Source organism: Gekko japonicus, unplaced genomic scaffold (assembly GCF_001447785.1).
Source record: "Gekko japonicus isolate JY-2015 unplaced genomic scaffold, Gekko_japonicus_V1.1 scaffold1230, whole genome shotgun sequence".
Taxonomy (NCBI): Eukaryota; Metazoa; Chordata; class Lepidosauria; order Squamata; family Gekkonidae; genus Gekko; species Gekko japonicus.
The window spans coordinates 452,114-465,545 of NW_015160249.1; positions in this window are offsets into that span (position 1 = coordinate 452,114).

Here is a 13,432-nt window from a genome sequence, read left to right on the forward strand (position 1 = left end):
ATGAGATTGTTTACATAAGGACCAATCATCGACGTTCCCGCTCAGGGAGCTTGCTGACAAGTGATTGGTTGGTTCTTCCTGGGCTAGCATTGCGATTGGATGGATTTGGATCCTAGCCCAGGACGAAGCTTTACATGACACTCCAACGAGGTGATTCACATACACATTATGCATTCAATGGCAGCTATTGAATACATTACAGATGTGCTGTATCTTTTCCTGTTCCAATTAAATATAACTCTTTTGCATCACCAGGATGTGTCAGTGGGAAATGACACTCAACATCTAAATGAGGCCCCAGGTTTCCTGGGTGGGGGATCGGAGCGAGAGTGGGAAGGTTACCTTAGAAACTCCAACCCAGCCCTCGGCTTGAATAGGAGGGTGACATAACTGCAGTGCTTTGTGTAGATATGCAGTGGTGTCCTCATTGGGAACAGTGTTGTGTCTTCTGTGTTTTGTTTCCTTGTGTTCGTCATGGGCCTTGGAGGTGTCACGGACGGACGGGGTACTGCTGCCGCTGTGTAGGGACTGGGTCTTCCCATGCCTGGATAGCTTGAGGTCCTCATCGGCATGCCGCTCTCTGTGACTGGTGGATGTTGGCCACGTTGCCATGGATTCTCGTGGTGATGCTCTGCTCTTTGTTCCTTACAGAGATATTTCCCCCCCCCTTAATTTCTCTGTAGGAAGAAAAACAGGATATCATGGGCAGCATGAGGTCAGCATCACAGACGGCTGATTTCTTGAGGCCATAAAGTTGATCCCCGAGCCGGAAAGGGAATGGGATAAAAATGAACGATGGGCTCGGTTTTAGCTGATCTACATGCAGAGAGCCGATAGGAAAATGATAGACTCCGAAGAAGAAGTGACTGGAATCCAGTCTCTGAATAAACAGGTGCAGAACACAGTTTCAGATGCAAGCCAAAGTGCATAATCAAGGAAAATTCCTAAGCAATCATCCTTGAAAATCAAAGAACAACTGATAAAAAAATTATCCAGATGCCCTTTCCTGGTTTTTTTTTTTGCTTGTTCGCCATCTTCAGTAACCACTTCGCTCTCAAAATATTAGTGCATTTGAAACTGCAAACTGCTTTTCTACTAAAAATGCAATAAGGAGTCCAGTAAAAAGAAGATTCATTTTGCCTGCTTCTTGAAACTACCCCCCTTCCCAAGCCTGAGAAAAGTATTGTCAGAATGAAAACTCTTCAGCAAATTTTTAAAATCTCAGTCCATTTAACTCTTCTGTGTGTTGACTTTGTTGATCTTCGATGTTCCTTTGGCCGAGCTGAATTTCATGAGCAGGGGGTTCTACTGCTTTTGTGAAGACATTCTGATGTTCTGGGGTTCCTCCTGTATTCTCTTTGGGGGACTGGGCCAATTCCACATCCCACTGTTGCTGTGTAGACCCTTTGAGATACTTCTTCAGATGATTCAATAGATTTGCAGCTGAAATATGGGTGTCAGTGGAATGCCTCGTAATTAATGAGTTCTGGACATGATGCTCTTGGTACGGAACAATCAAAAGTATACTGTTCCTCTACTGTACTCTGGGTTGTGGGAGAGATGGAAGACAACTAGTTTTGGGTGTATTTCCACTGATTATTTATGTATTATATTACGTTTATGAATCTCCCAATCTCCACTATTGCAGGACTCTGGAAGATATAGTAAAGGTTTCCGTTGCTTAAAAGTCAGTCAAATCTGACTCTAGGGGGCGGTGCTCATCTTTGTTTCCAAGTTGAAGAGCTAGCGCTGTCCGAAGACGTTTCCGTGGTCATGTGGCCAGCATGAGTAGACACCGAGGCGCATGGAACGCTGTTCCCTTCCCACTGAAGTGGTACCTGTTTATCTACTTGCAATTTCCTGCTTTCAAACTGCTAGGTTGGCAGGAGCTGGGGCCAGAGGCGGGAACTCACTCCATCACACGGCACTAGGGTCTCGAACTGCCATGCTACAGACCTTCCGGTCTGCAGCTTAGTGTCTTAATAGGGTTGCCAAGTCCAAATTTACTTACCACAGGGGAGTCCCGTGCCGTCCCGGGAGTCTGCATGCGCGTGCAAAGCCTGTGCACCGCCGCAATGATGTCTCCCGGAAGTGACGTCATCACGTCGGCACATTGGGGGCAGGGCCACTAGGATTCGAGGGAAAACCATAGAGTTTTCCCTCAAATCATAGAGTGTCCCGCCCCCAACGTGGCCAATGTGATGATGTCACCTCTGGGTGACATCATCACACTGGGGACGTGTGCCGGAAGGAGGTGGAGTTCCCCCCGGGGCCCGATTTGCTGGCATCGGGTAACGGGCCTCTCGGGCGGGGGTTTACCCGCCCCCTGGGGGGACTTGGCAAGCCTACGTCTTAACCACTGAGCCACGGCAGCCCCTTTCTGGGAGATATACAACATGGCAGAAACATTAAAACTATAAAATGAATACAGACAGTATTAATATTAATACCTTAATTAAAAAAATAAATCAAGTGGCAAAAATTACAGTTTTCTCCCATTTCCGGCCTCTGATTGCCTCGTGGGTGTGGGGGCGGAAGCAGAAACAGTCTGAGGAGGAGGAGAATAGGAGGAGGAGGGTGCCAGCCAAGGTGCAAACCGTTGCTGCCCTCAACCAAAAGGGTGGTGGAACAGGCCCTGCGGAATCGCATAAGATCCCGCAGGGCCCTGACGGTGTTCGGCAGAGAGTTCCACCAGGTTGGGGCCAGGACTGAAAAGGCCCCGGTCCCGGCCGAGGACACACGGATGTTTTTAGGGCCAGGGATCACCAGCAGATTGCTATCTGAGGAGCGTTGTTGATTCTCATCCTTGGGAAGAAAAACACAAACACATAAATGATGGCGTCGGCCCACTGAAATACATGTGGAATTTAATAGAATGCTGGGTACATTTTGGTTCAACAATACAATCTCTGGTTCCCATATACCACTCGGAATCAAGCAGGGTCTCCGCCTCTCTAATCAGTTCCATGATGATCAGCCACATACCAAGACCCCAATGTGTCTCCAACACTGGTCTGGAGCCAGAGCCGTTCATTTGTATCCTATGCTCATTCCACTGAGGAGAAAATATACAGGTATGTTGAGGGAGGGAAGACTCAACTCCAGGTTGCAGAGGTCATCGCAATTGCAGCAGAGACTACCCACAACCAGAGGTCATTTCGGGGGGGAACACAGGGGAACGCAGTTCCCCCGGGTGAGGTGCAGGGGGGCGGGGCACATGGTGAAGCCCCGCCCCCTGCTTCCGGCCGCCCCACTTCCAGCCCTCATTCAGCCAGGAGGAGGCAGGAGAAGAGGGAGGGTAAGTTGCTTCCTCCCTGCCTCTCCCCACCCCTGCCTGCCTGGGGCCAGGGAGGGCCTTGGCGGGGCTTCCTTGCACTCCCGCTGGCCTTGCAGGTACACCGCTGGGCCCCTGATGTCAGGGGGTGAGGCATATGCTAATGAGTTATGCTAATGAGTTCCCCTAGCTCTTTTTCTACGAAATGACCCCTGCCCACAACCCACCAATCATGGAGTCGTGTGTCGTTAGCTCCTGTGACAGGCAGACAGAAGCAGCCAACCAGCACAGGCTGATGCAGCCAGCCCCTTGACACTAGGCTAGCATCTCCCCCATACGGCAATAAGAGAAGGAATGCAGCCCACTCCCCTGGAAAGAGGACCATGGTGTGGACATTAGAAGTGCCCTGCTGGACCAGACTTGCGGTGCGTCTAGCCCAGCATCCTGTTTCACATAGCAGCCAACCCGTTGACCTTGGGCAAAAGTAATTGGTTGGTGAGAGAGCCAGTTTGGTGTAGTGGTTAGTCATAAGTTCTTTCAGAGCTGTTCTCTCAAGAGCAGTTTCTGTCAGAGGTCTCTCAGCCCCACCTACCTCACAGGGTGTCCGCTGTGGGGAGGGGGAGGGAAAGGAGATCGTAAGCTGCTCTGAGACTCCTTCGGGTAGTGAAGGGCAGGGTATTAATCCAATCACAACAACAACAACAACAACAATAATATCCCATTTTTGTGTTACTTCCCAGGTCTGGTATTTTTACCCACCCTGATTCTGTGGTTGAGTTTACCGTCTTGAGTTTTGTAATTTATCCGACTTGGTGTTGCCTTTGACAACCAGAGCAACAATCCCTTTGATGTGTCCTTCCCTGTTCTTTCTACAGTGTTTGCGCCCAGGAATAGCCGCGTCCCACCCATTCTGTCCATGCCGTCAGCTCTCTGACAGCTCCATTGTGTTCTCCCGCCTCCTCATATTGGCTTAGCAGCGTCTGACATTACCTTACGCACACCTGCGTATTATGTGAGTCTCCTCCCAGAGTCCTTGGCGAGTTCCTTTCCCCCTCTGGACTCTTCCTGAAATGGCTGCCCTACATGCTCACTGTCAAGTTCCACGTTGTCCCCATTTAGATCCGGAATATTCACGCTGTCGTGCCTGAGGAATGAGTCATCCTGGACTGGGTGCTCTGTTGAGCCTGTCAGCTTTCCTCTGGCAGTTAGTTTGAGAGCAGCGCTGCAATCAATTTGCAAAGAAGAAGAAGAAGAAGAAGAAGAAGAATTAAAAGTATGCATACGGAGAGTGATTTCAGCTAAGCATACCTTTGTTTAGTCAGGAACAAAGACACCTTAACCGGCTCGCAGGCCGGCTTTTATTCCCTCTGAGAAACCCACCACCAAACACCCCCCCCCCACTCCCGATAGGCTATTTACAATGCCCAAGAGACCTCTTGGCCTCTTGGCCTGGGACCTAGCCCTTTCATTGGGCCTGGCTAGGATCCTACTGGCCCATTGTCTTTTGGCATGAAGCTAGTGGAGTTTGTGCCTGGGCAAGTCCAGGCATGCCCGGCCCTGACAGGGCCTGATACATTACAAAGAAGAAATTGGATTTATACCCCGCCCTTCACTCAGAGTCTCAGAGCGGCTTACAAACTCCTTTCCCTTCCCCTCCCCACAACAGACACCCTGTGAGGTGGGTGGGGCTGAGAGAGTTCTGACACAAACTGCTCTTTCAGGAACAGCTGTGCCAGAGCTTGTGACTGACCCAAGGTCACATCAGCAGCTGCAAGTGGAGGAGTGGGGAATCAAACCCAGTTCTCCCAGACTAGAGTCCGCACACTTAACCACTACACCAAACTACGACGGGGTGCTTCTCTGGTTCCATTTTAGTGCAGAGGCGGTCAATCTCTTGTACAGGATCCACTTGAACAGCGCGTCTGTTTGCGGGGCAGCTCAGTGGAAGGTCTCGCCCGCTGTGTTTGAGTCTGCCCGTTGTATGTGGGACCCGGGAATGAATTCTTTAATTGGATTTTAGCTGACACACACCCTACCTCTGATTCTGACAAATTAGCTTTCTTGCTTTCAGGTGTTGACTCTTTTTATCTCTTACAAGATGGCTCTGTGTGCTTTTGCTGAGAGGAAAATTAGAGCCAATCTTATCTCCAAGAAAGCTATTGGATAATATGAACAGTATATAATGTGACAGAGAGTTGTAATTTTAAAATTCTACGTTCTGCTTGCTTGCACATATTTTATACTGTACAGGCCAATGGTTACACACAATAAACTATGGCTGGCTGGCTGACTGACTGACACTTGCCCCAGAATTTTCCCCAGTACTTAACAAATCACGACCCTTCCTCCAACATCCACAAATGCCTCTGTTGTCTAGCAGGACCTGCGTGGTGGATAGGCAGCATTCTGACAATGAAGGCTGCTTTGGTAGGCTTGGTCCTTAATAATCTGCTTGACAGTCTCCGGCCCCGGTCACACGGGAGGATTTTCCCCGCGAAACGGATGGGTTGAGGGCGCATCAAACGGGCCTGATCATACCGCAACATCTGGGAAGCATCAGGCACCCGTCCCCGATCCGTCCCTTTGGCCCAAAAACACACATTGAAAGGGTACCGGCAACAGAGCACTACCTTCCAGATGACGCATGGCAACTCCAGGCGTCTGATTGGGGAAGCACTGGTAGCCCATTGCAGCCAGCGCCGTCTTCCGTCCCACGCATGCGCACAAACGCACAACATCCATTTTGCCGCGCTACGTCTGATCACCTGCTGAAGGCCAGAGCATGGAGCCACGGGGGCGCGTCAGATCGCGCTACCACGGTTCTTTTTGCTCCAGCTCTAATTTGCCTCCCTTCAGCGGCGCACTATCCCGCTCGTGTGACCGGGACCTCCATTTTTCTTCTAGCTGTCCACAAGAGGGCTTGTAGAGCTAGTATGGTGTAGTGGTTAAGTGTGCAGACGCTAATCTGGTAGAACCGGGTTTGATTCCCCACTCCTCCACTTACAGCTGCTGGATGACCTTGGGCAAGCCATAGTTCTGTCAGAGCTGTTCTCTCAAGGACAGTTCTGGAAAGAGCTCTCAGCTCCACCTACCTCACAGGGTGTCTGTTGTGGGGAGGGGAAGGGAAAGGAGTTTGTAAGCCGCTCTGAGACTCTAAGTGAAGGGCGGGGTATAAATCCACTCTTCTTCTTCATCATCATAACAAATTAGTTTGACACCTCTGCGTTAATGGGTTGTGGAAAGCGCCGTCAAGTTGCAGCTGACGTATGGCAACAACATAGGGTTTTCAAGGCAAGAGACGAACAAAGGTGGTTCTTCTAGCTGTCCATTTTTCTTCTGGCTGTCCACAGGAGGGCTTGTAGAGCCAGTATGGTGTAGTGGTTAAGTGTGCGGACGCTAATCTTGGAGAACCGGGTTTTATTCCCCATTCCTCCACTTGCAGCTGCTGGATGACCTTGGGCAAGCCGTAGCTCTGTCAGAGCTGTTCTTTCAAGGGCAGTTTCTGTCAAGAGCTCTCTCAGCCCCACCTACCTCACAGGGTGCGCCTGTTGTGGGGAGGGGAAGGGAAAGGAGTTTGTAAGCCGCTCTGAGACTCCGAGTGAAGGGCGAAGTATAAATCCAAATCTCTCTACAGCGTATTTTTTGTATGCCAAAAAGTCCATGGTTCAGTCTCCTAGCACAGGGGTCCCCAATGGGGTGCCTGCAGGTGCGCCATGGCACCTGCTGACCTTTTCTGGTGCTTGCCAAATGTTTTTAGAGGGTGGGTGGCGCCAAGTGGGGCTTTTGCCCCGCAGCACTTCTGATTGAACACTGGAGATTTGATTGGCTGTGCAGATTTTAAAATATGTTGCTTTGGCAACAGCTGCTACCACAGCACAAAAGTTCTTCACTGAGTGGCTGAAGTGAAGTGCTACTTCACTAAGTAGCAACCATTTTGTAGCTGGCTCCACCTCCCGTGGCGGTCATTTTGTGGCAGCTGTTTTGTGGCTGTGCCCACCAGTGTTCCCTCTAAGCTAAGTTAGTGTGAGCTAGCTCACAGTTTTTCAGCCTCCAGCGCATACATTTTTGTCTCAGCTCAGGAAGGATGGCTCCAGAGCAAACTAAAGTCGCTCACTCACAACTTTAATGCCAGTAGCTCACAAAGTAGGATTTGTGCTAACAAGACTCCACATCTTAGAGCAGGGGTGGCCAAATTTGCTTAACGTAAGAGTCACATACAATAAATGTCAGATGTTTGAGAACCGCGTGACACGAAAAGAACATTACATATATTTTTATATTGAAAAATATGCAAAATTGCTTTTTATTAATATTAAATAAGACTGCCAAAGATTTTTATAAAGGGGTAAAAATAGATATGAATAATGATATTTTATTTGTCCAAGCATATTTGTAGGCTTGGGGGGGGGGGGCGGCTTTCAGAATGCATTTAAAGTTACCTTCTTTCTCTGTTCCCCCCTGCCTCAAGCCTACCCAGGGAGGGGAACACTGGCTAGGAAAGGGAAGACCGATCCAGGGGGGAGGGCACGCCTCCCCTTCACTTCCCTAGCTGCCCTGCCGGGAGCAGCACAATAGGTCTGAAAGAGCCGCATGTGGCTCCCGAGCCACAGTTTGGCCACCCTTGGCTTAGAGGGAGCATTGGTGCCCACCAACTGGTGTCAGAATTTCAAAGGTACCTAAAGGTTCAGAAAGGTTGGGGTTCCTGGACCAAGCAGCTATAACTATAGCATCTCATGTACCAGGGACCCAGCTGGGAAGCTATTGCTAGTCGGAACAGAGAATACGGAGCAGACACATGGACTCGTAGTCTGACTTCTCTCTCTCTCTCTCTCTCTCTCTCTCTGTGTGTGTGTGTAAAACTACATTTCACAACACATACCGCAGTTGTACTCCTGGCCTGAACGATCTGCCAGCCCATCTGTAACTAGCCACTTTTAGTCCTGCACAGAAGAAAGGTGGGATGGAAATATTTTCAGTCATGTGTGTGTTTTTTTTAAAGTTAATCTTTATCAGGTACACAACAAACTGTGCAGTTAGCATGTCCATTCATCTTAAGGATGCACATTTTCCCCCCTGTTTTCATTTTTGTTCCAAAAAGTAATTTCAAAGAAGTTTATTTCCTCTATTGGTTTCGCTGGGTAACACATACAGTTAGGCTGCAATGTCTTCGCTTCCATCCAACTTGCATGACATTTTCGGAAATTGTACTCCTTTCCCGAAGGATCTGTTCTGCCGAATTTTCAGCAAAGGGGAGAAAGGGACCTGGTTTTGTAGACATTTAATAGCAAAACACATTTCCCAGCAATAACGTTTTCGCTTTTTGATTTTGATAAACCTCTCAGGGCTTAATTCCTCACGCAAGGGATCATCCCTTCCAGATTTCAAACTGATGGGAGAGAATAGCTTGAGTAGCTCCTCTACTGAGGAAGGAGGCAGGCGCCTGCTGTTCCCAATGGCAGCTGGTACCAAATAGCATCACCAGGTGCATCAGGAAGATGGTTGGGCCACGTGGGCATCCTTCCTCATTGGTTTAGGAAGTAGGTTTTTGGACTTTCAAGCAGCTGATTGGCTTCTGTACCAAATGCCATCCCATCCGATGTTTAGCAGGTAGATGGTGCTATGTTTGTACCAGGTGTGTGGAGTTCAGGTGAGGATTCTGCAGAGAGCTCGTCTGTACTTCACCTGGAGTTGCTCAAACACAAGTAAACCCTGTCTGTTCACTGGTAGCAGTGAACCTCTGGATACCAGTGCCGGGAGCCAGGGAACATCAGGGAAAGGCCTTCGCCTTGATGCCCTGTTGTTGGCCCTCCAGAGGAACTGGTTGGTCACAGGATGCTGGACTAGATGGATCACTGATCTGATCTAGCAGGGGTCTTCTTTTGTTCTTATGTAGCCGACGAAGGTTACACGAGAAGATGGCTAGGGGAAGTAGGGCCCTCAAGGGGGCTGCTCTAGGCACAGGTACCAATGCTGGTGGATGTTCTCTGAGCCATCAACCACATAATAGTGGGTAGCCCTGCAGAGATGGAACTGAACTTGAATGGTTACAACCAATGCTCCCTCCAAGCTGTGGAGTCTTGTGAGCAAAAATTCTACTCTGTGAGCTACTGGCGTTAAAGTTGTGAGAGAGCGATTCGGATACTGCATAAATCAGTCGGCTCTGGAGCCCTCCTTCCTAAGCTAAGACAAAATATGGATGAACTGGAAGCTAAAAAACTGCAAGCTAGCTCACACTAACTCGGCTTAGAGGGAACACTGGTTGCAACCTCCAGATGGGGCCGGGAGCTCTCCTAGAATTACAACTGCTCTCCAGACTACAGAGTTCAGTTCTCCTGGAGGAAATAGCAGCTTCGGAGGGCAGACTCTATGGTATACCATAGTGTCTAGGATAAATGGAAGTCCTAGAGTGAAAACACATCCCTGCTGAGCTCCGTCCCCTCCCCAAATTCCAACTTCCCACCAGAATCCACCCCCAAATCTCCAGGAATTTCCCACCCTAGAGTTGGCAACCCTGAACGGAAGCCAGGCTTAACTTCAAGCCTTCTTTGTGCTGCTCCTTCTGTGTGCCTGTCGGAGAATCCCAAAGGAGTGCTTGCTCACTCTCTCTCTCTCCCTTCTTCCCCTCCGATTTGTAGGAATTCAACATATAATACACATGTGAGAACTGACAACAATGAAACTCCGCACTTGTGTGACATACTGATGATCTGCGCGGTATGAGTTCGTCTGCCAGCAGGCGGCCGCAGAGATGTTCTTCAGCGAACGCAGAAGCCTTCCTGTATTTTTGAAGTCCCCGCTGAACGCCCTGTTACGATTCTACGAAAATTTGCGTTTGGAAATACTCGCTCCTGCTCCAAGAAACAGACGCAAAGCAATACCACAAGACGTACTCTCTGTATTTGAAATTTTTATTTCCTTGCTTTGATGTAAATGGCATTATGACTGTTTTTACACAGGTGGCTATTTAATGTTTCATACGGTATCGGAGATGCCTTCCTTCCATAAAAGCAGTCGTGGCTAACTAGCTCATTATGGAAAGTAATAAGTGCAAAATTGGGGGTTTCTTTTATTTCCTCTTAGCCACTGCTTCCCTCTGAGCGTTCAATATTATTACTTCAAATGAAGGAACTCCTGCTAAGGGAGCTGAAAGTGACCCACCCACACAACCCCAAAGCCAGTGGGTATGATCTTTCCCCCCCATTACTGCATTAGAGATAAAGATATCACATTAAGCTTCTTGGAGAACTGTATACTGCAAATTAAATTGCTTCTCTACAGAAGAAGCCGTCGTTTCCTCCAGTAGCTGCCAATACTGGTCATTGTAAGCAGGCCCTCACAGAGGTCAAGAGAGGCCCGGGCCGCTTCCATTTTTGAGGTGCCCCCCCCCCCGTAAATTAAAAAACGAAGTGTGAAAACAGTGATACGAAATTAGTAGTGTTATAGTTTAAATGGACTTTGTAATAAAATGTTCCCATTTTTAGTTAACACGTGATTTAACCTCCAGCAGTTCCGTAGAGCCATGAAAACTGAGCTGTTTCACCAAGCGTTCAAATAAGAACTGACTGCACCGGTTGGGTCGCACTAACACTTTACCATAGGACGCCACCGTATTTATTTAGTTTTATTGGATTTATTGTATTTTATATCTTGTATTCATTGCTTTAAATTGTGTGTTGTTTTAAGCTGTTGTAAGCCGCCCTGAGCCGCCTCAGCGGGAGGGCAGGGTACAAACCCAATAAACAAACAAACAAACAAACAAACAAACATAAAAAGTGTAGATTTGAGGCCCTCTGGGAATGTGAGGCCCAGGTCAAATGGCCCTGGTCCCCCCCCCCCCGAGAGGACATTTCGTGGCATCAGAATTGTGGGCTTGAGTGTAGAATGGCTGAAGATCGGATCCATGTAAGGGAAGGGTCAAAGGCAGCAGACACTGACTTCGTTTTGCTTGTTCACTGACTTTACTAACCGTTTGCAACTGTCAGCTCCAGAAAGGAGAGGAATGAATCGCAATCCATTATCCCCGGATTCTTCTTCTTCTGGGATTCTTTTATCCCCCTGAAGATCTTTAATTTTTATCCTTGGTTTTTTCGATTGCCATGTAAATTTACCTACTATTTTTTCTAAGTCTTCCATTTCAGTATGTCCTCTTCATCTTCAGCCAAGTATAAATTTTTTTCCCATCTGTCCCAAAAGAGCTTCTCTGGTTTATTTTGTAGCATTATGTTTAATTTATCCATTTCTGCTACTTCTAGGACCTTGTGTTTAAGTTCTGTTATAGTTGGAGTGCTTTTAGATTTCCACTTCTTTGCTATAAGGATTCTAGCTGCTGTTAATATGTAAATAATTATGTATTTATGGTCTTTTATTAATTCCGGAGTCATATTTAGTAGATATGTTTCAGGAGTTAATGGAATATTGACTTTTAATATATCTAAAAATATTTTATGAATTTTTCCCCAAAATTGCTGAATTTTCCTGCATCTCCACCATATATGTAAGTATGAGCCTATATTTTTCCTTCATCTCCAGCATGTGTTTGACGCCTTTGGGAAGCATTTTGCGATTTTTACTGGGGTCCAATGCCACCTATAAACCATTTTATATATGTTTTCCTTGAATGGCGTCGCTCTCAGATACTTAAGAGTTTTCCATGTTTTAGCCCATTGATCTGTTTCTATTGTGTGTCCTATCTCTTTTATCCAAGCTGTCCTTGATGTTTTAGTGGTCTCCTCTTGTAAGTGCTCCTCTAAAAAATTTTTATACCATTTCTGGATTAATTTATCACTTGAGGAAAGCCAAATGTTATCTATTTCATTTGGACCGTTGTAAAATCCTGTTTTTTTAATCTTCGTTATATCTTGACTTTAATATATTTCCCCCCCACCAGGATAGTTTAATGTTATTTTTTTAGTAATATTTCATCTGTTTTTAACTCCATTTTATTATTTAATAGATTGACATACATTTTTCTGACTTCCCCTGTTGCCAATGAAGGTTTGGCAAATGCCTCTATCAGCGATATCCACATTGGTATTTTCTTATAGGTTTTCTCTTTTACTGAGTTCCAAACTCGAATGAGCGCGCTTCTAATTATATGTGTGTAAAAGTTAGAATGTATTTTATCTTTCCCGTACCATAAGTACGCATGCCATCCCATTGCTAGATCAGATCCTTCTCAAGCTAATGTCCTCTTATCCTCTAATATAGTCCATTCCTCCATTATTTTTATCCCCCTGAAGATCTTTAATTTTTATCCTTGGTTTTTTCGATTGCCATGTAAATTTACCTACTATTTTTTCTAAGTCTTTAAAGTCTTGATATTTTTTAATTATTGTAAGTTTTGAGCAAGGAATAGAAATCTAGGTAAAATGTTCGTTTTGACAGTTGCTATTCTACCCAGTAAAGAAAAGTGCACTTTGTCCCAACAGTTTAAGTCTCCTTTTATTTCTTTTAAAAGATGTAAATAGTTATTTTCATATAACGTCGCTGGTTTATTGGTGATCCATATTCCTAAGTATTTCGCCTTCTGAACTACTTCCATTTGAGATATTTCTTTTAACTTTTGTATTAATCTACAGGGGCAGTTCTTAGCTAAATCCCGCTAGTTTCCCAAATTCCTGAATGTTATCTATTAAAGAAATTACAGAAAATTCTGGTTCTTCTACTATAAAGATCAAGTCGTCTGCAAATGTCAGCTTAAACACTTCACCTTTTACTCTCAGTCCTTTTACCAAATCATTATGTCTTATCCTTTCAGCTAGTGATTCTATAGTGAATATAAACCGTCGGGGAGATAATGGGCAACCTTGCCTAGTGCCCTTCTGTATTTGAATGCTTTGGGTAGTTTCTCCATTAACCAAAATTTTAGCATATTGGGTAGTATATATAGATTTTAACATTGTTTTTTTTTGGTAAACAAATTTTTATTTTCTTAGGAACATAACATATAAGATTAAATCATTCAGTCCATTGTTTACCTCATTCCCTTCCTCCCCTCCCTCCAGTGGCTTCCCGCAATGCTTCTCCCCCTTCTTACAAATTTCATTATATCATTAACACATCATTTGTTATCATCCAACCTCAAGATAACATCATTTGACTTAATATTGATCTAAACATATTAAGTTTTGTTTTACATCCCAGTTCTTTTCCAGATAT